The sequence below is a fragment of the Phascolarctos cinereus genome, unplaced genomic scaffold (assembly GCF_003287225.1).
Source record: "Phascolarctos cinereus isolate Bilbo 61053 unplaced genomic scaffold, phaCin_HiC Scaffold_1;HRSCAF=81, whole genome shotgun sequence".
NCBI lineage: Eukaryota > Metazoa > Chordata > Mammalia > Diprotodontia > Phascolarctidae > Phascolarctos > Phascolarctos cinereus.
The window spans coordinates 207,978,835-208,006,756 of NW_027555514.1; the positions used below are offsets into that span (position 1 = coordinate 207,978,835).

Genomic DNA, 27,922 nt, shown 5'->3' on the forward strand with positions numbered 1-27,922 from the left:
AGTACACTTTCCAGGGAAGTAGACATAGATGATGAGGTTGACCCACACATTTCCAAAATTTGGTCACTGTTTTGGAGGCTCAGAAAGAAAGTTTCGGAAAGATGAGGTATTCTTGCATCTCTTCACATTTTTGTTAGTTTCTGTGGCAGCAGAAGTTACTGTGGCTCCTTGTGAAGTCATCTGAGGAATTCCAGACAATATAGTGAAGACTATTCCTAATGCAAGTGTGGTACCACCCAGGACAATTTAAGGATGTACTACAACTGTAGCGTTGTAGTTGGCTGTACCATTGTCTGTGCCTGAGACATTTGTTTAATTGTGGTTGTTGGTGTCACTTGCTAGGCAATTATTGGTGTTCTGGGAGCCTGTACTAATATCTGAATAGCAGGAACACTTATGAGAGTTGAAGGGAATGGTTTCATGGTATTCCGAGGCTGGGAATAAATGTGGGCCTGTCAAGATCTGTTGAAAAAGCATTCACAACTGTCCATTCTCATTTTGTATGAGAACCATACCTGGGAGTAGCTACAAATTTTGAATTTTTTTTAGGATTCTGAGTTGGTTGAGCCAGACAGGGTGCTAAAACTGTAGGAGACAGTGTTGCCCAGACACCAAGTATAGTAGCTGTCCTTGAGTCCTTGAAAGACTTTGTGCCACTGTATTGACAATGCCTTTAGCCATCCATATAGGGGTCCCAGGAACTGGAGAAAGATGTAGTATCCCATGAGGATTGGGGATGCCATCTTGCATAATTTGTCCAATGATCATGTTACCCACTATGGTGGTCTGGCCACTGGTTGTCAGTGTTCACTGTTGAGGCACTGCCTGTACTATAGTTGTAGAGGGCTCTAATTTGATGACTTGGGTGTTTGCTGTGGCTGACATACTGGAGCCAGATATTTGTTCGCAAGGGATGCCTGAAGGGAAACTCCGGAACCACAGCAGCTATAGAAGCAGCAGCAGTAGCAGGCAACCCACCCAGACTGATAGTTGAATTGATCACAATATTGCTCCCATTGTGGGTAGCAGTAGCAGAAGCTACCATAGGTCCTGCTGTGTGAATTGGTGGCCTCACTAGTACCATAGTATGTCCCACACTTCCAATGCTGGAGGAGAAAATAACAGTGGGTGAGGAAGAGGAGGACATAACAGTGCTGAAGAAAGAAGTCTGGATAGCAGCATTAGAAGATGAAGGCAAAATAGCATTAATAGTATTCCCCTTGACCAGAGGCAACACCATTGATCCTGGACCATAGTTAACTAGGGTGACAGCAGGTGTAACAGCAGCAGCAACAGTTGAAATCTTAATAAAAGTAACAGCACTTATGAATGGTGAAAGTTTATCATGAGTTTATGCCTATTCAAAGTTTGCACCTTGGTGGTGCTGCTGATTTTGCCATTTCTGGAGGATGATATGGTTGCCATGGTGTTATTGCTGACCATAGATTTGCCTTGACTGATGGTAGCAGCCCCAGCAGCAGTAGCTTCAGATCCTGCTGTGACGATTAGGATTTAGATATTTCAATGAAAAAATCAAAAACCTCAATTGACACATTAGAAAAAAAGTGAATTGACAGTAGTTTCTTTATAAAAGCAAAAGAGAGATGACTCGACTTCCAGGAGCTAAGATGGCAGAGTAAGAAGTAAGAAGTAAGTCACTCTCACTCTCCCTTATTAACCTCTGAAAGCCCAGAAAATATTGCCCCAGGAAAAACTCTGGAACAGTTGAACCAGCAGGAAGATGGGGTGCAGCAATCCAGTAGCCCAGGAAGCTTTAGAAAATAATGGGGAAAGACCCTTCTTGCCCTGGGGGAAAGGCAGCAGTACAGATTGGGAGGCATACCAGCAAGCTAGCGGAAAACCTCACCTCAGCATAGCAGGTGAACCCCAAGTGGTGGAGCAGGCAAACACCAACCACAGGACCCCAAGTGCCTCAGTAAGCACAGGAAAACCAGTGGAAACTGGCTCAAAAAACCACCATGTGCATTGGCATTCTACAGCAACCAAGTCTCCCAGTACCTCAGCAAAACTCTGGAAAGTGCTCCAAGGGTTCCCCCCAGGCAGAGAAACATCCTACAGCAGCGAAACATCCATCTGGAAGGAGCTGAAGAAAGCAGAAGGCCCAGGTAAGTAGGCAACCTCCAGGGGCCAGACTACTCACCCCACCCCTAAAGCTGCAGTGTTGCTGATTCCAACCCAACACCAGGTAAGCTGCCAGAAGCCTAAAGCCTGCAACTGCCACCATCTGAGGCCCCAACGTAGAAAGCCAATGACCAGGCCCTGGGCTCCCAGCACAAGAAGCTTGGGTCAGTGCTCCCTGCTCCCAAGCAGGAGAGCTAAATTTTTTTTAAAGGCCATGAAATAAGCGAACACTATGAGCAAAAAGAAAAGTACTATAGATTCTTCTTATTATGGGAGTAGTGAAGATCAAGGCAGAAATTCTGAAGAGGACAACATTGTCAACAAACCCACATCTGGAACCTCAAAAGGGAATATGAACTGGTCTGAAGCCCAAAAAGTCTCCTTGGAAGACCTCAAGAAAGATTGTAAAAGTCAAATAAGAGAGGTAAAAGAAAAATTGGGGGAAGAAATGAGAGGTATGCAAGAGAGAGTCAATAGCTTGTAAAAGGAAGGACAAATATTAACTGTAGAAAATAAGTCTTTAAAAAATACGCTTGGCCAACTGGAAAAAAAAAGTACACTGATGAAAACAACTCCTTAAAAAGTCAAATGGAGAAAGAGGTACAAAATCTAATAGAAGAAAACAATTTGTTAAAAATTAGAATTAGGCAAGTGGAAGGTAATGACTCTGTGAGACAGCAAGAATCAGTCAAACAGAAACAAAAGAATGAAAAATTAGATGAAAATGTAAAATACCTTATCGGTAAAACAACTAACTTCGAAAATAGATCCAGGAGAAACAACTGGAAAATTATTGGTCTACCTGAAAATCATGATGAAAAAAAAAGAGCCTGGACAGTATTTTTCAGGAAATCATCAAGGAAAACTGCCCTGAGGTTCTAGAACTGGAGGATAAAATACCCATAGAAAGAATCCGCTGATCACCTCCTGAAAAATATCCCAAATTGAAAACACCAAGGAACATAGTAGCCAAATTCCAAAACTACCAGGTCAAAGAGAAAATATTCTAAGCAGCTAGAAAGAAACAATTTAAATATCATGGAACTACAATCAGGATTATGCAGGACCTTGCACTTTCTATATTAAAAGATCATAGGGCATTGAATATAATATTCTGTAAGGCAAAGAAATGTGGATTAAAACCAAGAATCAATTACTCAGCTAAAATGAGCATAATCTTTGAGGGGAGGAGATGAACATTCAACAAAATAAGGGACTTCCAAACTTTCCTGATAAGAAGACCAGAGCTCAACAGAAAATTTGATCTTCAACTACAAGACTCAAGAGAGACATAAAAAGGTAAACAGGACAGAAAAAAAAACCAAACATATTATTAATAAGGGCAAACTGTTTACATCCCTACAAGAGAAGATGACACTTGTAACTCTTGAGAACTATGTTGTTATTACACCCATGTTAAAGGACTATACATAGAGGGGTGGGTCTAAGTTGACTTTGATGTAATGATAAAAAAAAAATCTAATCAAGTGGATTAAATGGATCTAAGTAAGTGGATTAATCTGATCTAACTAAGGGAATGTACTGAGAGAAAAGGAAAGGAGGAGGCAGACAAGGGTAAATTATGCTGCAGGAAAAGGCACACAAACTCATTACAGTGGAGGGAAAGAAGGGAGATAAGTATTGTTTGAACCTTACTCTCATCAGATTTAGCTCAAGGAGGAAATAACATAATCAGTTAGGTATAAAAATCTAATTTGCCCTATAGGCAGTAGTAAGGGTAAAGGGGAAGAAAAGGGAGGGGGCTAATAGAAGGGAGGCAGGACTGAGGGATGCAATGGTCAGAAGCAAAACACCAGTGAGGAGGGAAAGGGAGAAAGGAGAAAGAAAAACATAAGTGAGGAAATAGGATGGAGAGAAAGACACAGATAGTAATCAAAACTGTGAATGTGAATGGGATGAATTCTCCCATAAAAGGAAGCGAATAGCAGAATGTATTAAAAACCATAATCCTACAATATGTTGTTTACAGGAAACACATTTTTTTCCTTTTAACCTTGTTAATTTCACTTCTGATTTTCAGGATTTACAATTTGGTGCTCAAATGGGGATTTTTAATTTTTTCTTTTTCTAGTTTTTTTTTTAGCTGCATGCTCAATTAATTGATCTCTTCTTTCTCTATTATGTTGATATAAGAATTTAGAGAAATAAATTTTCCCAGAAGTACTGCTTTGGCTGTATCCCATAAATTTTGGTATGGAGCCCAGAGACAGGAAAAGGGTTGGACAACTGATCAGAAAGACATTACAAGGGACCATTTTCTGTCATTGGATATATATGACACTGATTGGAAACTTTATTGCCCATACACAGTTCTGGTTTGCTATTGCAGGGGGGAGAGGGGTGCTTGTGATTGGTCACAAAGGAACTGGCCACAGTTCCAATGAAAAAAGGAGTGCTAGTACTGGTGGTTGCAGGGGAGCAGGAACACTTCCTAGGTAAAGACAAGAGCACATACCAGAACAGACTGTTCAGTGACCATACATCTTTCAGGATCATATCACCTTGAAAGCACCAAAAACTTGCAGACTCACAGAAGTAGCTCTGAAAACAGCAGCACAATAAAGCCTGAAATTTGGGACAATGCCTCCTTGTCCCCAAGTGAGCAGAACCTAACTTTAACCTAAAATTCAAAGTCAAGAAATAGGCTGAAAAATGAACAAATAACAAGAAAAAGAATTGGACTGTAAGAAGCAAGTGAAGACCAAGACATAAACTCTGAAGACAAGAATGATAAAACAGCTACAAGCAAAGCCTCAAAGGAATATGCTAATTGGACCCAATTCCAAGAAGGATTCCTGGAAGAATTAAAGAAACAGATAAGAGTGCTAGAAGAAAAATTGGGAAAAGCAATGAGTGTGATGCAAGAAAATTATTAAAAGTGAATTAACAGCTTGGTAAAAGAGGCACAAAAATAATGCTGAAGGAAATAACACCTTAAAAACCAAAATTGGCCTAATGATAAAAGAGGCACAAAAATTCACTGAAGAAAAATAACTCCTTAAAAAATAGAATTGGCCAAATGGAAAAAAGAAGTACAAAATCTCACTGAAGAAAATAATTCCTCAAAAATTGGAATTGGGGGGAGTTCCGCTTCCGGGAGCCAAGATGGCAGAGTGAAAAGGTAGTCGCTCTCACTGTCCCCTATCAACCTCTGAAAACCCAGAAAATATCAGCCCAGAAAAAGAAAAAACCCTGGAACACCTGAACTAGAAGAAAGACAGGAGCAGCAGTGCAGCAGCCCAGGGTCTCCCAGTGCCTCAGCAAAAATAAGGGAGGCAGAACTACAAGGGGCCCCAGGCGATAAGTACCCTGCGGCATTCATCTGAAAGGAGGTGAAGAAAACAACCTAAAGGCTTCCTAAAGCCCGGCCTTGCTGATTCCAACCCAACACCAGGTGAGCTGTAGGAGCCCTGAAGCCTCCAATTGTGAAGAAATCCTGAAGCCCAGGTGGTAGAGCAGGCAAACACCAACACCTGGACCTCTGAGTGCCTCAGTGAGGGGGGAACCGTGGAAACCAGCTCAGAAAACCACCAGGAGCCTCGGCACTCCACCAAAGGAATCTCCCAGTGCATTAGCAGAAACAGGGAGACAACACTGCAGGGGCCCCAGGCAGATAAACACCTGCAGCAGCCATCTAAAAGGAGCTGAAGAAAGCTAAAGGAAAGGAAAAGCAGGCAACCTAGAATTGCCTGAAAGTTCCAGCCTTGCTGATTCCAGCCCAACACAAGGTAAGCTGCCAGAAACCTACAGCCTCCAATTCCAGCATAAGAGGCCCCAGAAAAGCCAGTGACCAAGACCTAGGCTCCCAACACAAGAAGCTTGGGTCAGTACCCTCTGTTCCCCAGCAGGAGAGCTCAATCTCTTTAAAGGCCAGGGAATAAAGAAACACCATGAGTAAAAAGAAACGTACCATAGATTCATATTATGAGAAGAGTGAAGATCAAGACAGAAATTCTGAAGAGGACAACATTGTCAACAAACCCACATCTGCAACAACAAAAGGGAATATGAACTGGTCTGAAGCCCAAAAAGCCTTCTTAGAAGAGCTCAAGAAGGATTTTAATAGTCAAATGAGAGAGGTAAAGAGTCCTTCAAAAATACAATTGGCCAATTGGAAAAAAAATACACTGAAGAAAACAAGTCCCTAAAAAACACAATTGGCCAATTGAAGAAGGAAGGACAAAAACTAACAGAAGAGTACTGAAGAAACAAGTCCCTAAAAAACACAATTGGCCAGTTGAAGAAGGAAGTACAAAAACTAACAGAAGAAAACAATCTGTTAAAAACTAGAATTGGACAAATGGAAACTAATGTCTCTATGAGAGAGCAAGAATCAGTCAAACAGAAACAAAAAAATGAAAAAATAGATGAAAATGTAAAATACCTCATCAGTAAAACAACCGACCTGGAAAATCGACTCAGGAGAGACAATTTAAAAATTATTGGACTACCTGAAAATCATGATGAAAAAAAGAGCCTGGACAGTATCTTTCAGGAAATCATAAAGGAAAACTGCCCAGAAGTCCTAGAACCAGAAGGGAAAATAACCATAGAAAGAATCCACCGATCACCACCTGAAAGAGATCCCAAATTGACAATGCCAAGAAATATAATAGCAAAATTCCAAAATTACCAGATGAAAGAGAAGGTGCTGCAAGCAGCCAGAAAGAAAGAATTTAAATATCATGGAACCACAGTCAGGATTACACAGGACCTTGCAGCTTCTACATTAAAAGACGCAGGGCATGGAACATGATATTCCATAAGGCAAAGGAGCTTGGAATGCAGCCAAGGATCAATTACCCAGCAAAAATGAGCATCATTTTTCAAGGGAGGAGGTGGATATTCAATGAAATAGGAGACTTCCAAACTTTCCTGATAAAAAGACCAGAGCTCAACAAAAAATTTGATCTTCAAGTACAGGACTCAAGAAGGACTTAAAAAGGTAAATGGGACAGAAGGATACAATATGTTGTTAATAAGGGGGGGCTGTTTAAACCCCTACAAGGGAATATGAGACTTGCAACCCTTGAGAACTGTATTGTTATTACACCTTGTTAAAGGAGTATACATAAAGAGGGTGGATATTAGTTGACTTTGATGTAATGATAAAAAAAAATCTAATCAAGTGGGTTAAATGGATCCAAATAAGTGGATCAATCTGATCTTAGAAAAGTACTGAGAAAGGAGGAGGCAGACAAGGGTAAATTACATTACAGGAAAAGACACAAAATCCTATTTACAGCAGAGGGAAAGAAGGGGGGGAGCATTGTTTGAACCTTACTCTCATCAGATTTGGCTCAAGAAGGGCATAATATAATCAGTTAGGTATAGAAATCTAACTTGCCCTATAGGCAGTAGGAGGGAAAAGGGGAAAGAAAAGGGAGGGGGGAAAGAAAAGGGAGGGGGAAGAAGGGAGGGAAAGCAGTAAGACTAAAGGGGAAGAAAAGGGAAAGGGATAATAAAAGGGGAAGGGACTGAAGGAGGCGTGGTCAAAAGCAAAACACTAGTGAAGGGGAGAAAGGAAAAAGGAGAAAGAAAAGCATAAATAGGAAAAAAAGGATGGAGAAAAAGACACAGATAGTAATCATAACTGTGAATGTGAATGGGATGAACTCTCCCAAAACAGAAATGGATTGCAGAATGGATTAAAAACCATAATCCTACAATATGTTGTTTACAGGACACACATACAGGGTAAAGGTAAAAGGCTGGAGCAGAATATATTATGCTCAGCTGAAGTAAAAAAAGCAGGGGTAGCAATCCTGATCTCAGAAAAGCAAAAGCAAAAATAGATCTAATCAAAAGAGATAAGGAAGGAAACTACATCCTGCTAAAAGGCACCATAGACAATGAAGTAATATCATTACTAAACATATATGCACCAAATGGTATAGCATCCAAATTCTTACAGGAGTAGTTCAGGGAGTTACAGGAAAAAATAGACAGCAAAACTATACTAGTGGGGGACCTGAACCTCCCCCTCTCGCACTAGATAAGTCTAACCACAAAATAAACAAGAAAGAAGTTAAGGAGGTGAATAGAACATTAGAAAAGTTAGGTATGATAGACCTCTGGAGAAAACTGAATGGGGATAGAAAGGAATATACTTTTTTCTCGGCAGTACATGGCACATACACAAAAATTGACCATGTACTAGGGCATAAAAACCTCACAATCCAATGCAGAAAGGCAGAAATATTAAATGCATCCTTTTCAGATCATGATGCAATAAAAATTATATGTAATAAAGGGCCATGGAAAGATAGACTAAAAAATAATTGGAAACTAAATAATCTAATCCTAAAAAATGATTGGGTCAAACAACAAATCATAGAAACAATCAATAATTTCATTCAAGAGAATGACAATAATGAGACAACATACCAAAACCTATGGGATGCAGGAAAGCAGTTCTTAGGGGAAGTTTTATATCTCTAAATGCTTACATAAATAAAATAGAAAAAGAGGAGATTAATGAATTGGGCATACAACTAAAAAAACTAGAAAAAGAACAAATTAAAAATCCTCAACTAAACACCAAATTAGAAATATTGAAAACCAAAGGAAAAATTAAAAAATTGAAATTAAGAAAACTATTGAACTAATAAATAAAACTAAGAGCTGGTTTTATGAAAAAACCAATAAAATAGATAAGCCTTTGGTTAATTTAATTAAAAAAAGAAAGAAGAAAACCAAATTACTAGTATCAAGAATGAAAAGGGTGAAGCTACCACCAAGGAAGAGGAAATTAAAACAATAATTAGGAATTATTTTGCCCAACTATATGCCAACAAATTTGACAATCTTAGTGAAATGGATACATATTTACAAAAATATAAATTGCCCAGATTAACCGAAGAGGAAGTAAAATACTTAAATAACCCCATCTCAGAAAAAGAAATTGAACAAGCCATTGATGAACTCCCTAGGAAAAAATCTCCAGGGCCAGATGGATTTACATGCGAATTCTATCAAACATTTAAAGAACAATTAATTCCAATACTATATAGACTATTTGGGAAAATAGGTGAAGAAGGAGTCTTACCAAATTCTTTTTATGATACAAATATGGTGTTGATACCTAAACCAGGAAGAGTCAAAATAGAGAAAGAAAATTATAGACCAATTTCTCTAATGAATATAGATGCAAAAATTTTAAACAAAATACTAGCAAGTAGATTTCAGCAACTTATCACAAGAATAATACACTATGACCAGGTAGGATTTATACCAGGAATGCAGGGTTGGTTCAATATTAGGAAAACTATCAGCATCATTGAGCATATCAACACAAAACCAACAGAAACCACATGATCATCTCAATAGATGCAGAAAAAGCTTTTGATAAAATACAACACCCATTCCTATTAAAAACACTAGAAAGCATAGGTATAAATGGAGTCTTCCTTAAAATAATAAATAGCATATATCTAAAACCTTCAGCAAGCATTATATGTAATGGGGACAGGCTAGAAGCATTTCCAATAAGATCGGGGGTGAAACAAGGATGTCCATTATCACCACTGTTATTCAATATTGTACTGGAAACCTTAGCTTTAGCAAAAGAGAAGAAAAAGAAATTGAAGGCATTAGAATAGGCAAAGAAGAAACAAAGCTATCACTCTTTGCAGATGACATGATGATATACTTAGAGAATCCTAGAGAATCAAGTAAAAAACTACTTGAAATAATAAACAACTTTAGCAAAGTTGCAGGCTATAAAATAAACCCACATAAATCATCAGCATTTCTATATATTACCAACAAAGCCCAACAGCAAGAGATAGAAAGAGAAATCCCATTTAAACTTACTGTAGACATTATAAAATATTTAGGAGTCTACCTCCTGAAACAAACCCAGGAACTCTATGAACACAATTACAAAACACTTTTCACACAAATAAAATCAGATCTAAATAATTGGAAAAACATCAGTTGCTCATGGGTAGGCCGAGCTAATATAATAAAAATGACAATCCTACCTAAGCTAATTTACTTATTCAGTGCCATACCAATCAAACTACCAAAAAATTATTTTATAGAGTTAGAAAAAATAATAACAAGATTCATTTGGAAAAACAAAAGGTCCAGAATATCAAAGGAACTAATGAAAAGAAATGCAGGGGAAGGTGGCCTAGCAATTCCAGATCTTAAATTGTATTATAAAGCAGCAATCATCAAAACTGCTTGGTACTGGCTAAGAAATAGGGAGGTGGATCAGTGGAATAGGTTAAATATGCAAGACACAGTAGTCAATGACTATAGTAATCTATTATTTGATAAACCCAAAGACCCCAGCTTCTGGGATAAGAACCCACTCTTTGAAAAAAACTGCTGGGAAAACTGGAAAAGAGTATGGCAGAAACTAGGCATAGACCCAAATCTCACACCATATACCAAAATAAAGTCAAAATGGGTTCAACTTAGATATAAAGGCTGATACCATAAGTAAACTGGGAGAACAAGGAATAGTTTACCTATCAGATCTATGGAGAACAGAAGAATTCATGACCAAACAGGAGATAGAGAACATTATGAAAAGCAAAATGGATAATTTTGATAACATTAAATTGAAAAGTTTTTGCACAAACAAAGCCAATTCAACTAAGATTAGAAGAAAGGTAGAAAAATGGGAAAGAATTTTTACAACCAGTCTTTCTGATAAAGGCCTCATTTCTAAAATATATAGAGAATTAAGACAAATTTATAAGAACACAAGCCATTCCCCAATTGATAAATGGTCAAAGGATATGAACAGACAGTTCTCAGATGAAGAAATTAAAGCCATCTATAGTCATATGAAAAAATGCTCTAAATTGTTATTGATTAGAGAAATGCAAATCAAAAGAACTCTGAGGTACCACACTACACCTATCAGATTGGCCAAAATTACAAAACAGGAAAATGACAAACTTTGGAGAGGATGTGGGAAAATTGGAACCCTAATACATTGTTGGTGGAGTTGTGAAATGATCCAGGCATTTTGGAGAACAATTTGGAACTATGCCCAAAGGGCTACAAAAATGTGTATACCCTTTGATCCAGCAATAGCACTTCTAGAGCTATATCCCAAAGAGATCAAACAAATGGGAAAAGGACCCACATGTACAAAAATATACATAGCTCATTTTCAAGAATATACCATTCCCTTTCTAATTCTACTGTCCAGCCAACTGGTCTTCTTGCTTTTCTTTAAAAATGACACTTCATTTTTCATCTGCATACCTTTGCAAAGGCTGTGTGCCATGACTCACCAGTCACACATGCTCAGTAAATGCTTATTTTTCGTTGAGGAAAATACCACAGACTTTTGGTGACATCTTGCAGCTAAAAATGATATTTCAGCTTACTGAAAGGTTAAGAGTAGACAAGGAGGAAGGGGAGAACCAGAGAGGAGGGAAGCAACATTTTATGGTCAACACTTTGCATGCTGGTTCTAGTCCATCTCCTAGTATAACATTATAAACATTGTAAGCCCTGCTTTTATTTGATATGACCCAATGTCACAGTTCAGTACTAGTTAAGGGGGGCAAAAGAGCCAAATCAGGTTTAATTTTTGTAGTTAGAAATTGATTCCTTCAGTGTAAATATAGCCATTCAGACAAAAATCATCACCCTTAAAAATGCCTACCAAACACTCAATCATAACAAATGTCATCCATTACAACATAAAAGTAAAAATCAGTGGCGACCACAATTAGTTGGTTTTACCCTAAATTTTGCAGTTTAATTAGTAAGGGTTAATATTACCCACTGATAAGAACAAACCTTGGAGTTTTTCAACGTATCCCTCACCTTACCTATGAAGTTTTAACATCAGAAATTATTTAGCATGGACGTCTCCTCCTCTTTTTTCTGCCTTCCCAAACACTCCCATTATGATAGGTGTTATGGTTCACTCATGTAGTAAGGGTAGGTACTAGTAGATAGAAAGAAGTAGAACTAATTTGGCAAGGTAATGCCACATTTGTTGGTTTAGAGTTAATTCATAGATGAAGAAAATTCTTGCAGGGTGAAAGAGATCCTAAAGAGGAAATGGAGATTGCAGTAATAGAGAGCACTGAAAGGGCAGGAGGTAAGGATCCAACTAGAGGGCAATGTTCAGCTCTCCAGGGGTTTGTGAATTCAGCAGCAATGAAGTAGCACCTCTTTGGTAGGGCAAAAAGAAGTTAGGATCCCTGGCTATTCCCAGCTTTTTAGACATATACCAGCAACAGTTGAGGTAGAGAGTACAAAGTGTAACTTGAAATAATAGTTGAAAATGGAGGTTTTTGCAGCTAAGTCTTGGAGGTATACAATTGTGTCCAGGACAGTGGCACTGTAGGTGCAGGGGACTTTGCCTTTCTATAGAGCTGTTCCTAAACCTATTAAAAGTCAAGCTTGTTCATGAAGAGTAGAGCAGGTTGGTCTCCAGTTTCTGCTTCTCAATCCTGAGAGTTCCCCATGGAATGATTCTAGAGGGATTCCTGATACCTTGTGGTAAGGGGGAGAATGGGGAATGGACAACAAGGACTCATGGTGACAGCCAAATGATGGAGGATTTGCTTTAGTTTGCATTCTAATCTGAAAAGCTATGAATGGGATCATGTAACTTTCTGTGAAATTCCCTTTCAAACTGTATGATTAAAAACTGAGCTATCCAAGCTCATGATTCTGTTGCAGGTGAATGTTTTGACACTTGTGAAAAAAATGAACAGAGAGAGAGAGAGAGAGAGAGAGAGAGAGGAGGAGGAGAAGGAGGAGGAGGAGGAGGAGGAGGAGGAGAAGGAGAAGGAGAAGAAGAAGAAGAAGAAGAAGAAGAAGAAGAAGAAGAAGAAGAAGAAGAAAGAGCAGCAAGTGAGAAGAAAGGAAGTAGGCACACCAAATGTAGATGGCCTTCTTAAGGACTTTGGCCACAAAAAGGAGAGATATGGGACAATAGCTAGCTTGGGAAGGAAGGAAGGAAGGAAGGAAGGAAGGAAGGAAGGAAGGAAGGAAGGAAGGAAGGAAAAGAAAGGAAAGGGAAGAAAAGAAGTACAATAAAGTGGATAGTCTTAGCTATGAAATAAATTTCTTAAATATCAGATGTTTGGTGAAGACTTTACCACTTTACCACTTAGCAGTGGTATGCATGGTGTGCATGGAAATAATTACTTAGGTGCTTGGTGCTAGTGAGGAAAAATTAAGCCTGAAGTACACCAAATCTGAAAATAAGTCAAAAGGAATAGCTTTGGTCTTTGTAGTAATTGCTACCACTGGGATTCATACCTGCTCTTTCTAAGTCCAAATGCAGTGTTCTTGCCAATGTACCACATTCTCCCATTCTGAACAAAGCCTCTCTCCTCTAAGTCACTGCCCACTTTCTCAAATGTGTGCTTTCTATCTGAAGCCTCAGTTTACTCTTCATGCCACCCACCATTCTTTTAAGCAACACAAGTGGGGCCACAGGATTGCAATCATAGATTTAGTGCTCAGAGGAACCTCAGAGGCCTTGTATTCTAACTCTCTCATTTTATAGAAGAAAAAAACTGACATCCAAAGAGTAAAGGTGAGTTGTCTGAGATCACACAGCTACTAAGTATTTGAGGCAGGATTCAAACCCAGGTCTCAAAATTCAGTACCATATTCACTCTCCTATATTCTCACCTGACTAGGCTATTCTCATCTCTCTAGAGATGTAAGGGACTTGAAAATGTTAAAGGAAATATAGTTCCTTCCAAATTAAAGTTTCATCTAGTGAGCTTTCAGTAGATACATATTAGCCTCAGTTGAAGACTTTGGTTTCCTGTGTACATAATACTACACCTTGAATGTGTGAGTATGTTCACCCAGTTTTGCCTTTTATTGAAATGAGAGTTTTTAAAGGATTTACATAACTGTTCTGTTTATGAGAGACATCACTGGATAGAAAAATCATCAGGTCAGCACCAAAGACAACAGAAAGCTCCTGTCTGTGGTCTCTTAGGTGAGTAACTTAATCTAATACTACTCTCACAGGTATCGGGGGAGGCTATGGTAATATGGTGACAGCACCATTTTATGCTTTATGGGAAAATGCAGTTGTGTGAGCTCCTTCTCACCCAGTGCTACACATCTATTAACTGCCAAAGAGCACAGTGTGTCCGGTACATTTGGCATTAGTAAAAGCTTTCTGAACCACAGACTAAAAATCAATTAAAAAAAAACTTGAAATAAACCAGAAGTGATTCTGAAAGCACTTGGGTCGGTTGCATCAGGCAATTTCACTGCAGTCTTAATTCTTTTCTTCAGCAAGTGACATTCCACCATTTTCTTTCCCTGGAGGAAGGATGGCAATTGCAGTAACAACATTCTTAAACACAACAGAAACTAATACATGGCCTAAGAAAGGTAAGAAATCACAAATCAAACACTGAAATGAATCACTGCAGTCACAGATGAATGTGCTCTCTAACACCACAAGCAAGTGATAGCTTCTCTGAGCCTTGGTTTCTTGGTCTACAAAATGAGAAAGTTGGTGTAGATAAGGTTTCTAAACATGGCATCCATGGACCCCCAAAGGGGTAGTATAGATTTCAAGATGTCTGTGAACTTGGATGGGAAAAAAATTACATCTTCATTTCAATAAAATTATTTTCTTTTCTGATCCAATATATTTTATGTGAGGTATTTAAAAATGTTCTTCTGAGGAAAGGTCTACAGGCTTAACCAGGTTCCAAAGGGATCCATCCCAGAAAAGATAAAAACTCCTTGGTGTAAGTGATAGCTCTCATATTTTATAATTCTTTACTCAGTCCCTATGGCTTTAAAACCAAGAAGTGATGCTGTTCTATGGATAGAAGATCAAGTGTCATGAGGCATCTTGGGCTTCTGGCCTCCTCAGCAAATCCAAGGATTCTCAGGAAGAAAGCAGGAACTGGTTAGGGGAGAGCAGACTAAGTGTGACAAAGAAGGCCTGGGGCCAGGATGCTTACCAATGTACTCTCCTTGTCCTGGAACAAGGAGGGATGATAGCTCAACTCGACAGAGACCTAATCCATCTACAGCCAACATAGCAGGTCCCTGTCTCTATCTCAGTCCCTAGATCCCACCTTGCTATGTATTCATATCACTGAAGCTTTACCCGGGCAGGAAACCCATCAGGGGAAATGAACTCAGTGAATCATTATATCCAATAGGAAAACAAAGGGATTGGAAGAAACATATAACCTCCTTACCCAGGCCAATTAAATTTATGCTCTCAGGTCCCTGTGTGTGTGTGTCCGTGCATGTGAGTGTCCGTAGTTTGCATGTGTGTGTGTGTGTGTGTGTGTGTGTGTGTGTGTGTGTGTGTATGACAGAGAGAGATAGAGAAACACAGAGAGAGAGAGAGAAAGTGGGGGAGAGACAGAGACAAAGAACAAGAGAGAGGTGAGATGAGGGGAAACAAGAATAAATATACACTCCTAAATATTTTATAACGTCTACAGGAACTTTAAATGGAATTTCTCTTTCTATCTCTTGCTGTTGGGCTTTGGTGGTAATATATAAAAATGTCAATGATTTATGTGGGTTTATTTTATAGCCTGCAATTTTGCTAAAGTTGTTTATTATTTCGAGTAGTTCTTTATTTGATTCTCTAGGATTCTCTAAGTTTATCATCATGTCATCTGCAAAGAGTGATAGCTTTGTTTCTTCTTTGCCTATTCTAATACTTTCGATTTCTTTTTCTTCTCTTATTGCTAAAGCTAATGTTTCTGGTACAATATTGAACAACAGTGGTGATAATGGATATCATTGTTTCACCCCTGATCTTATTGGAAGTGCTTTTAGCTTGTCCCCATTATGTATGATGCTTGCTGAAGGTTTTAGGGAGATGCTGTTTATTATTTTAAGGAAGACTCCATTTATACCTATGCTTTCTAGTGTTTTTAATACGAATGGGTGTTGTATTTTGTCAAACGCTTTTTCTGCATCTATGGAGATGATGTGGTTTCTGTTAGTTTTGTTGTTGATACAATCCATTAAGCTGATAGCTTTCCTAATACTGAACCAGCCCTGTATTCCTGATATAAATCCTTCCTGCTCATAGTGCATTATTCTTGTGATAAGTTGCTGTACTCTGCTAACATTTTATTTAAAACTTTTGCATCTACATTTATTAGAGAAACTGGTCTATAATTTTCTTTCTTTGTTTTCACTCTTCCTAGTTTGGGTATCAGCAACATAGTTGTATCATAAAAAGAATTTTGTACAACTCTTTCCTCACCTATTTCCCAAATAGTCTATATATATGGAAATTAATTGTTCTTTAAATGTTTGATAGAATTCACTTGTAAATCCATCTGGCCCTGGAGATTTTTTTCTTAGGGAGTTCATCAATGGCTTGCTCAATTTCTCTTTCTGAGATGGAGTTATTTAAGTATTTTACTTCCTCTTCTGTTAATCTGGGCAATTTATAATTTTTGTAAATATTTATCTATTTCACTAAGATTGACAAATTTATTGGAATACAGTGGGCAAATATTCCTAATTATTGTTTTAATTTCCTCTTCCTTGGGGTGGATTCACCCTTTTCATTTTTGATACTGGTAATTTGGTTTTCTTCTTTATTTTTTTTTAAATTAAATTAACCAAAGGTTTATCAATTTACTGTTTCCTTTTTCCAAAAAATCAGCTCTTTGTTTCATTTACTAGTTCAATAGTTTTCTTAATTTCAATTTTCTTAATTTTTCCTTTGGTTTTCAATATTTCTAATTTGGTGTTTAATTGAGGATTATTTATTCATTCTTTTTCTAGTTTTTGTAGTTGCATGCCCAATTCATTGATCTCCTCTTTTTCTATTTTATTCATGTAGGCATTTAGAGATATAAAACTTCCCCTAAGAACTACTTTCACTGCATCTCATAAATTTTGGTATGTTGTCTCATTGTTGTCACTCTCTTGAATGAAGTTACTGATTGTTTCTATGACTTGTTGTTTGACCCAATCATTTTTTAGGATGAGATTATTTAATTTTCAATTATTTTTTGGTCTATCTTTCCATGGACCTTCATTACATATAGTTTTTATTGCATCATGATCTGAAAAGGATGCATTTAATATTTCTGCCTTTCTGCAGTGGATGATGAGGTTTATTGCCCTAGTACATGATCAGTTTTTGTATATGTGCCATGTACCATCAGAGAAAAAAGTATATTCCTTTCTATCTCCATTCAATTTTCTCCAGAGGTCTATCATACCTAACTTTTCTCATATTCTCTTCACCTCCTTAACTTCTTTCTTGTTTATTTTGTGGTTAAATTTATCTAGTTCAGATAGGGAGAAGTTGAGGTCCCCCAAGAGTATAGTTTTGTTGCCTATTTCTTCCTATAACTCCTTGAACATCTCCTCTAAGAATTTGGATGCTATACCGTTTGGTGCATACATATTTAGCAATGATATTGCTTCATAGTCTATGGTGCCTTTTAGCAGGATGTAGTTTCCTTCCTTATCTCTTTTGATAAGATCTATTTTTGCTTTAGCTTTGTCTGACATCAGGATTGCTACTCCTGCTTTTTTTTTTTACTTCAGCTGAAGCATAATATATTTTGCTATAGCATTTTACCTTTACCCTATATGTGTTGCCCTTTTTCAAATATGTTTCCTGTAAAGAACATATTGTAGGATTATGGTTTTTAATCCATTCTGCTATCCATTTCTGTTTTTTGGGAGAGTTCATCCCATTCACATTCACAGTTATGATTACCCATCTTTGTTTTTCTCTTCATTCTTTTTCCACTCTCTTTATGCTTTTCTTTTTCCTTTCTCCTTTTCCCTCCTTCCTAGTGTTTTGCTTTTGACCACCACCTCCTTCAGTCCCTCCTCCCTTGTATTAGCCCTTTCCCTTTTCTTCCCCTTTACCCTTACGGCTTCTTCCCTCCTTTCTATATACCCTTCCTTTTCTTTCCACTTTTGCTTCCTACTGCTTATAGGGAAAGTTAGATTTCTATACCTAAATGGTTATGTTATTCCCTTCTTGAGCCAAATCTCATAAGAGTAAAGTTCAAACAATGCTCATCCCCCTCCCTTCTTTCCCTCTGCTGTAATAATTTTTTGTGTCTTTTCCTGTAATGTAATTTACCCTTGTCTCCCTCCTCCTTTCTCAGTATATTTTCTTAGATGAGACTAATCCACTTACGTGGATCCATTTAACCCACTTCATTTTTTTTATCATTATGTCAAAGTCAACTTATATCCACCCCCTTTATGTATACTCCTTTAACATGGTGTAATAACAATACAATTCTCAAGAGTTGCAAGTATCATCTTCCCTTGTAGGGAAGTTTACCCTTAGTAACAACATATTATATCTTTCTGACCCATTTACCTTTTTATGTCTCTCTTGAGTCTTGTACTTGAAGGTCAAATTTTCTGTTGAGCTCTGGTCTTTTTATCAAGAAGGTTTGGAAGTCCCCTATGTGGTTGAATATCCATCTCCTCCCCTGAAAGATCATGCTCATTTTCACTAGGTAGTTGATCCTTGGTTGTAATCCAAGCTCCTTTGCCTTACTGAATTATCACGTTCCATTCCCTACAGTCTTTTAATGTAGAAGCTGCAAGGTCCTGTGTAATCCTGACTGTGGTTCTGTGATATTTAAATTGTTTCTTTCTGGCTGCTTGCAGTATTTTCTCTTCGACCTGGTAATTTTGGAATTTGGCTACTATATTCCTTGGTGTTTTCAATTTGGGTCTCCTTCAGGAGGTGATCAGTGGATTCTTTCTATGGCTATTTTACCTTCTGATTCTAGGACTTCAGGGCTGTTTTCCTTTATGATTTCCTGAAAGATACTATTCAGGCTTTTTTTTTTTCATCATGATTTTCAGGTAGACAAATCATTTTTAAATTGTCTCTCCTGGATCGATTTTCCAGGTCAGTTGTTTTATCACTGAGGTATTTTATGTTTTCATCTATTTTTTCTTTTCTTTTTTCTGTTTCTGTTTGACTGATTCTTGCTCTCTCATAGAGTCATTAGCTTCCACTTGGCCAATTCTAATTTTTAACAATTTGTTTTCTTCTATTAGATTTTGTATCCCCTCCCCCAATTGGCCAATTGTATTTTTAAGGGATTTTTTTTATTTTGGTGTACTTTTTTTTACAGTTGGCCAATTGTATTTTTTAAGGACTCTTCTACTTCTCTCATTTGAGTTTTAAAATCCTTCTTGAGCTCTTCTAAGAAGGATTTTTGGGCTTCAGACAAGTTCATATTCCCTTTTAAGGTTGTAAATGTGGATTTGTTGACAATGTTGTCCTCTTCAGAATTTCTGCCTTGATCTTCACTCTTCTCATAATATGAATCTGTGGTATGTTTCTTTTTACTCCTGGTGTTTCTTTATTCCCTGGCCTTTAAAGAGATTGAGCTCTCCTGTCGGGGAGCAGAAGGCTTTGACCCAAGCTTCTTGTGTTGGAAGTCTAGGTCTTGGTCACTGGCTTTATATGCTGGAGCCTCTTATGTTGGCAATTGGAGGCTGTAGGATTCTGGCAGCTTACCTGGTATTGGGCTGGAATCAGCAAGGCTGGAACTTTCAGGCAACTATAGGTTGCCTGCTTTTCCTTTCGTTTAGCTTTCTTCACCTCCTTTCAGATGGATGTTGCAGGGTGTTTATCTGTCTGGGGCCCTTTGTAGTGCTACTTCCCTTATTTTTGCTAAGGCACTGGGAGACCCCTTTGCTGTAGAATGCTGAGGCACCAGGATCTCCTTCTGGTGTGCTAAAGTGGGACTTTTTGATAGCTTGCTTGGATGCCTCCTATTCTGTACCTCTTCCCTTCCCCCAGGGCAAGAGGGGCCTTTCATGTTAATCCCTCAAGCTACCTGGGCTGCTGCACTGCTGCTCCCTGACTTACTTTTAGTTCAGCTGTTCCAGGGCTTTTCCTGGGGTGATATTTTCTGGGCTTTCAGAGGTTGGTAGGGAAGGGTGAGAGTGACTACCTTTTTACTCCACCATCTTGGCTTCCGAAAGTGGAAGTCCTCTCTTGTTTATTTTTAACAAGGTAGGTAAGGTGGAGTGGCAATGAGGGAGAGATTTAAAAAGTGATTCAAAAAGAGTGGTTGGGAGTGCTATGGATGTGGAATGTTCCATGCACTTTCAGATAAAACCATCTTACTAGTAGTTTTACATAATTGCTTTACTTTGTTAAAGGAATGCTTTTACAAAGTAGCGGTTATCTGTAACTGTAATATGAAAAAAGACACCAATAAAACTTTAAAACATGAATGTGTGAGTGTGAAATTCAGTGGGAGATTTAAGAAGGAAGGGTGAGCAATGTGGATTATTATTTCTCATTTATTGAAATTGTTTAAAGCTCAATTGATGTAACTAGAAATTGCTTGAACCCAGAATGTCACCCCAACCTCAGAAACTCCAGGAAATCCAGAGATGGCTACAAAGTATTTGGGGATTCTCCAGGCCCTGGATCCACCCAAAACACTTTTTATTTGATGGTCTTTTCACCCTGGTCTTGCTTGGGGTCCATCCAAGCTTTTGTTTTGGTTTTGCCCAAATCATACTGAATGTTCCTATTTAATGATATCTATCTAATTCTACTTTGCCCTCTCAGCAAAATTGCTTAACTGTATATGTGGTTCATGTGTGGGTGCTCTTGTTTAAATCCAAATCCCTTACAATTATTTATTGCCTTATCAGGGATATCTTTGGACAGATATTGAGCTTCTGATGGATAATTCCAGCCACCAGTTCATGTCTTGCTAAGCATTCGTTAAGTACCAATGTTTTTCAACCTGCAGTGAAGCGCTGCTCAGTTTCTACCATTTCCTTACATAGTCTGTGCTGATAACTAAATCTGGGCTCCTTAAGCACAATCTTTCCGTAAATTTTTGGTGACAATGACATGAGGTGAAATTGCCATCAGAGAAATCCTCTTCATTTCTATAAACAAACTCACATGACTGGTCTTTATTCAGTGATCCTCTCTATTCACACTGTTGGTTGGATTCACATGGAATGTCCCCCATGGATTGTATTTTGACTCCAATCTTGGATCTTCTCTATTGTGCCCAATGCTTTAACCTATCAAGATGTTTTTGCATCCTGACTCTTTCATCCAGTTTTGGGCCATCTGCAAATTTGGTAAGGATGTCATCTATGCTGTTTATCCAAGGCATTAATAAAAATGTCAAGGAATGAAGGGCCAAGGACTGATCTCTGGGGCACTCCAGTAGAGACCACCTTCCCTGTTGACATGGAACCCTTTTATTCTAATCGTTCAGCCAATTCCAAGTCTAATTTTACTATCATCTGGCCCACAACACCACCCTACTTCCACAAAATGAGAACTGAACAATTTATCAAATATTTTGCTAAAATTGAGGTAAATTATAGCTACTGGATTCCCCTGATTAACCACATTAGTAACCCTGTCAAAAATGGAAGTAAAGTTAGTCTGACTTGACCTACTCTTGATCAAGTCATGCTAACTTTTTCTGATTCCTATTTCTTTTCTAGATGTTCACTAGCCATCTCTTTAATACCACATAGCATCTGTGGTCACTCTTCTCATACTTAGCATCTCCATAATAGCCACCCCTCATTTAAGACACTCTGCATGTCCATAGACACACAAAATGAGAGCTCAGGAACCATTATTTTTCTCTAATCAACCAAAGGACACAAATTGTTCTAAGTAAAGACAATTAATGAAATAGGAAAGTAAGAGTTGCAATAGAACATTCCACCATAAGGATTGAGCACACTTCCCTACAAATATACCCTAATCAGTGGGGGTAAGGGTGGGGAATGAGTATTCATAGTAATCACACAAGAAATATAGGAAACAATGTTGTGGAGGGGCAATTCATATCTCCAATGATGCTTTTGGTGATTTCATCAAAGTGCCTTTACGAGGCCTGATAGTTGGCACAGAATGTCAAAGGACTAACCACAAAGCTTCTTCTGTGAGTGGTTCTATTGCTCTTTGCTCTGTATTAATGTCTTCATAGTCAGCTAAGCCATCTGAACTATAGCCTACTAGGGTATGGTGGCTAGTTTGAAGGAAGGGGAGCTTAAACCTCACTCTCATCTAAATTGGTTCAAAGAAGGGGAGATTTTATATGTGTGTATGTGTGTGTGTGTGTGTATATATATACATAAATATATACATATATACATATATGTATATATATACATATATATACATATATGTATGTATGTATGTATGTATGGTACAGAAGTCTCTCTTACTCAACACAAAAGTAGGAGGTGGGAGCGATAAAAGAAAGGGGGTTACACATAGGGGGAGAGATAAAGGCAGTAGTCAGAAGCAAAAGAGACTTTAGAAGAGAGACAAGATAAAAAGAGATAGAGAATAGAGAAGGATAAAGATTAGAAAATAGCATAGAAGGAAATACACAATTATAATCATAACTGCAAATTTGAATGGGATAAATTCACACATAAAACAGAAGCACAACACATAATGGAATAGAAAAGTCAGCAATATGCTGTTTATAAGAAAGACATTTGAAACAGAGTGAAACACACAGTTAAAATAAGGGACTGGAGCAGAATTATTATACTTCAATTAAAGTATGAAAGGGAGGGGTATCAATCATGATCTCAGGAAAATCAAAAGTAAGAACAGACCTAATTAAAAGAGATAGGTAGGGAAACTACATCTTACTAAAAGGTACCATAGACAGTGAAGCAATATCAATACTGGAGAAATATGTAGCAAATAGCATAACATTCAATTTTTAAAGCAATAGTTCAATGTGTTGCAGGAGGAAAGAGACAGTAAAACTGTATTAGTATGGGACTTCATCTTTCTCTTTCCAAACCTAGATAAATCTATGCATAAAATAAATTAGAAAGAAGTTAAGGAGATAAATAGTATCTTTAAAAATTTCAATATGATACATCTCTGGAGAAAATTTAATGGAAATATAAAGGAGCATCCTTTTTATCAGTTATACAAGGCACCTTTCTAAAAATCGACTGTGGGGGGCAGAGCCAAGATGGCAGCATGAAAGCAGTGACTTGCTTGAGCTCTCCCCCAAACCCCTCCAAATATCTATAAAAAAATGGCTCTAAACAAATTCTAAAGCAGCAGAACCCCACAAAAATACACAGTAAAACAAATTTCCAGCCCAAGACCACTTGGATTGTTGATTGTAAAAGCATATCACGCTGGGTGGGTAGAGGAGCACAGTGCGGCATGGGCACGCAGGCCACAGCAAACCCAAAGCAGGCCTCAGAGGACCGAATCACAGGCAGCTGTGGTGCTTTCCAGACTTCCCAACACACGAACTCCAAAGATAACTTAGAAGGTCGGTGGGAAAAGCCTGTTTCTGCGGTGCTGAGAGAGAAGTAAAGTGGTCTCAGCTCCATTCCCTGAGTGGCCTGGGGCAGCGGCTGCCTCCTGAGCTTCCAGCCCACACACTGAGGGGGAATCAGACTGGCTGATCAGAGGGGAGCTGCAGGGATCTCTTTGTCAGTGCTGAGGCAGGAACCTCTTGCTTTGCCCGTGCTTGGATCTGGGTCACAGTTCTGGGTGGCGGTCCTGGGGCGAGGAGGAACACTGGCATGGTGGAGCTTGCAGTGGCCATGCAGATGAAACCCTCCTCACAGTTCCAGGACAGAAAGGAGTGCTTGTGGTCTCTAATAGACCAGAGCACAGGCCAGGAAAGGAGTAAACACCTCACCCCTTATCATACCACCTTGGAAGAAATGAAAATTTACAGGTCCTTACAAGTATCTCTGAAAACAGCTGTACAAACCCCAAAAGCTTGAGACAGTACATTCTCCACATTGGAAACAGACTCTTACCTTAACAAAGAGTTTAAAACTCACATAATTGGCTGGGATCATGAGCAAGCAGCACAAAAAGAGTCAGACTATAGTATCTTACTTTGGTGAAAAAGAAGATCAAAACATACAACTGGAAGAAGACAACCAAGTCAAAGCTCCTACATCCAAAGCCTCCAAGAAAAAATATGAATCAGTCCCAGGCCTTGGAAGAGCTCAAAAGGGATTTTGAAAAGCAAGTAAGGGAAGTAGAGGAAAAACTGGGAAGAGAAATGAGAGTGATGCAAGAAAATCATGAAAAACAACAAGTCAACAGCTTGCTAAAGGAGACTCAGAAAAAATACTGAAGAAAATAATACCTTAAAAAATAGCCTAACTCAAATGGCAAAAGGGGTCCAAAAAGCCAATGAGGAGAAGAATGCCCTAAAAAGCAAAATTGGCCAAATGGAAAAGGAAGTCCAAAAGATTACTGAAGAAAATACTTCCTTAAAAATCAGAAAAGAGCAATTGGAAGCTAGTGACTTTATGAGAAATCAAGGCACCATAAAACAAATTCTAAAGAATGAAACATTCGAAAACAACGTGAAATATATCATTGGAAAAACAACTGACCTAGAAAACAGATCCAGGAGAGACAATTTTAAAATTATTGGACTATCTGAAAGCCATGATCAAAAAAAGAGCCTAGACATCATCTTTTAAGAAATCCTCAAGGAAAACTGCCGTGATATTTTAGAACCAGAGGGCAAAATAGAAATGGAAAGAATCTACCGATCTCCTCCTGAAAGAGATCTCCAAAGGAAAACTCCTAGGAATATTGTAGCCAAATTCCAGAGTTCCCAGGTCCAAAAGAAAATATTACAAGGTGCTAGAAAGAAACAATTCAAGTATTGTGGAAACACAATCAGGATAACACAAGATTTAGCGGATTCTACATTAAGGGACCAGAGGGCATGGAATATAATATTCTGGAGGGCAAAGGAGATAGGATTACAACCAAGAATCACCTCCCCAGCAAAACTGAATGTAATCCTTCAGGGGAAAAAATGGTTATTCAGTGAAATAGAGGGCTTTCAAGCATTCTTGATGAAAAGACCAGATGTGAATAGAAAATTTGACTTTCAAATACAAGACTCAAGTACAACATGAAAAGGTAAACAGGAAATGGAAATCATAAGAGACGTATTAAGGTTGAACTGTTTACAGTCCTGCATGGAAAGATGATATTTGTAATTCATGAGACCTTTGTCAGTATTAGGGTACTTGGAGGGAAAAAATTATATGTATTTATATATAGATAGATAGATAGATAGATAGATAGATAGATAGAGAACACAGGGTGAGTTGAAGATGAAGGGGTGATATCTGGAGAATAAAATTAAGGCATGGGAGAGGATTTTACTGGGGGAAGGAGAAAAGGAGAGGTACAACGGGGTAAATTATCTCACAAAAGAAAACAGAAAAGAAAAGGCTCTTACAGTGGAAGGGAAACAGGAGAAGATGACAGGGAATGAGTGAATCTTATTCTCATAGGATTTGGCTTAAGGAGGGAATAACATACACACTCAATTGGGTATGGAAATCTGTCTTACTCTACAGGAAAATAGAGGGAGAAGGGGACAAGAGAGCAGGGGAATGATAGAGAGGAGGGCAGATTGGGAAAGTGGTTAATCAGAAGCAAACACTTCTGAGAAGGGACAGGGTCAAAAGAAAGAATAAAATAAATGGGGGGGATAGGATTAAAGGAAATAGAGTTAGTTTTCCACATGACTGCTGTGGAAGTGTTTTGCATAACTGCACATGTATGATCTATATTGAGGTGCTTGCCTTTTTAATGAGGGTGGGTGGGGAGGTAGGAAGCAAGAAAATTTTGAAACCAAAGTTTTAAAAATACATGTTTAAAAAAAAATGTTTTCACCTGCAGCTGGGAAATAAGAAATACAGGAAATGTGGTATAGAAGTCTATCCTGCCCTACAGGAAAATAGAAGGGGAAGGGTATAAGACAAGGGGGGGAGATAGAAGGGAGGGCAGACTAGGGGAAGGGATATTCAGAATGCATGTCATCTTGGGGTGGGGGAGGGGCAAGATGGGGTGAAAATTTGGAACTGAAAATCTTGTGGAAGTAAATGTTGAAAAGTAAAAATAAATAAATTTTAAAATAAAATTAAAAAGTAGACAAGATGGGTTTAGCCATAGTTTAATAATACATCAACAATGAGAGAAATGATTATTAATAACCAATGATTTATGGATATCCAGAATTCTACCCCCCATTTTCTTGTTTTTAAATGTTTAGTCTCTTGAAGGACATTGATGATAAGAACATTGGACTAACTTTCTTGTTCAAACCCCACCCAGGTAGGGTTGTGATTATGTTCTGCTCAAGCTTGTCTGGGGCACAAATTCTTTGAATGGATTGCCCATGGCTGGGGCAGGATGGGGTGGGGGGTGGAACTTAAGAACTAAAGAATGTAATCAAAGTTCAGTTCCTGCCCCTCCTTATAATATTCATTCTCTCACTAATTGTTTTTATTTTGAGCCAAAGACAAGGTTTATTAAAGATATTAGCCAGACTCTTAAGAAATCTGGTCATCTGTGAGCTATTGGCTAGATTGTAAAAATCATGTGACCAGTAGCTAGATTATAAGAATCTGAGCACTTTAAAGGAGACAAGATGACCCTTATATACAGAAAGACTGTGGGAAGAATCTAGGAGTGGCCAAGCATTGTGCAGGGACTGTGAGGTAATAGAATGCCAGGGACCTGGACCACTTGGCCAAGGGAGAATGGAGCCTAGATGGGATTAATGGTGGGAAGCAGCCAAGGCCCAGAGGGAGCTAAGACAATGGAAGGCTGGGGCAGGTTAAGGGTAACAGAGAATTGGGAGGTTGGGTGTAGCCGTAATGAAAGGCCAGTTGATGGGATTGTAGCCTCAGGGAAAAAACAGAGATTTGGCAATGTGGGAAAGTCCAGAGTTTTTCCTATTTGGGGTCCAGATCCCATCCTCATCATTCCCGCCTCAAACAAATGGGACCCAAATTCTTTTGGGTTAAGGGGCAAAGGTCTTGACTTCTGAAACTACTTCCTGCTGGCAAGGAGCATAGAGCTGTCCCTGCCTCGTGGGGAGTCCCAAAGAGAAGGTGTAGACTGGAGCCAAGCACCGGCTGCATCCAGGGAATTTCACATAATTCAGTTTTCCAACCATGCAGTAACAATCCACCTCATAGGAAGACTCAGGAATAGCCAGGTGGGGAACATTCCTTTTCAAAGGAACATAATGGGGAAACTGAGCCAGAAAGATCTCATCTTAGACTGAGAATAAAATTGTCATCTCAGCTTTTCCCGATGCTGACTTCCCACCAGTATCACATTCTCTGGGTAGCTTCTGGCATTTCTCTGAGATGGTAGATTATTGATTATTGATTATTATGATCCATCAGATAACTCAAAATAAAATCCCATGAGTTTTTTTTACCTCAAACAGCAAATTTCACTAATCACAGCTTAAGAAAAACTTTTCCACAATTTATATCTCAAACTTAAATTTGTCCTGGTATAAAAAGCCAATCATTAGAGATTATTTCTATATACTTGCAAATTCTCAGCAAGACAAAACCCAACCAAGCTTTTTGGAAAGTTTACACATTAAAACAACAACCAACGATAGCCAAATTATTTTAGCAGTAACCAAATTATGAAAAGTTGCTTCACATAACTGATACAAATAGTTTACCAATTTGAAACTTGAAACAAACCCATTACCAATTAGATGACTTCAGTTTTGATAAATGCATTTCTAAATTACTTTACACAGAAAATCAATATCTCATTAACAGTTAAAACTACAGCTTTAAAAGAGCATGCTTACCTAAGTTTGGAAGGTTACCTTCTTTACCTTGAGTAGGATGTGCTGAACTTGGGTGATGCTTACAGGCAAAGATTGTCCCACAACCCAAGGCCATTGCCAGTGGGGCCCATGCTGTAGCCATTGCCACTTCCCTAGAAGGGAGAATTCGA

At 38.4% G+C, this 27,922-nt stretch overlaps 1 pseudogene; it reads right to left on the reverse strand.

Moving 5' to 3' along the window:
- On the reverse strand, window positions 1-27,894 carry LOC110203170 (uncharacterized; annotated as a pseudogene).
- Window positions 27,895-27,922: the final 28 nt, after the last annotated feature.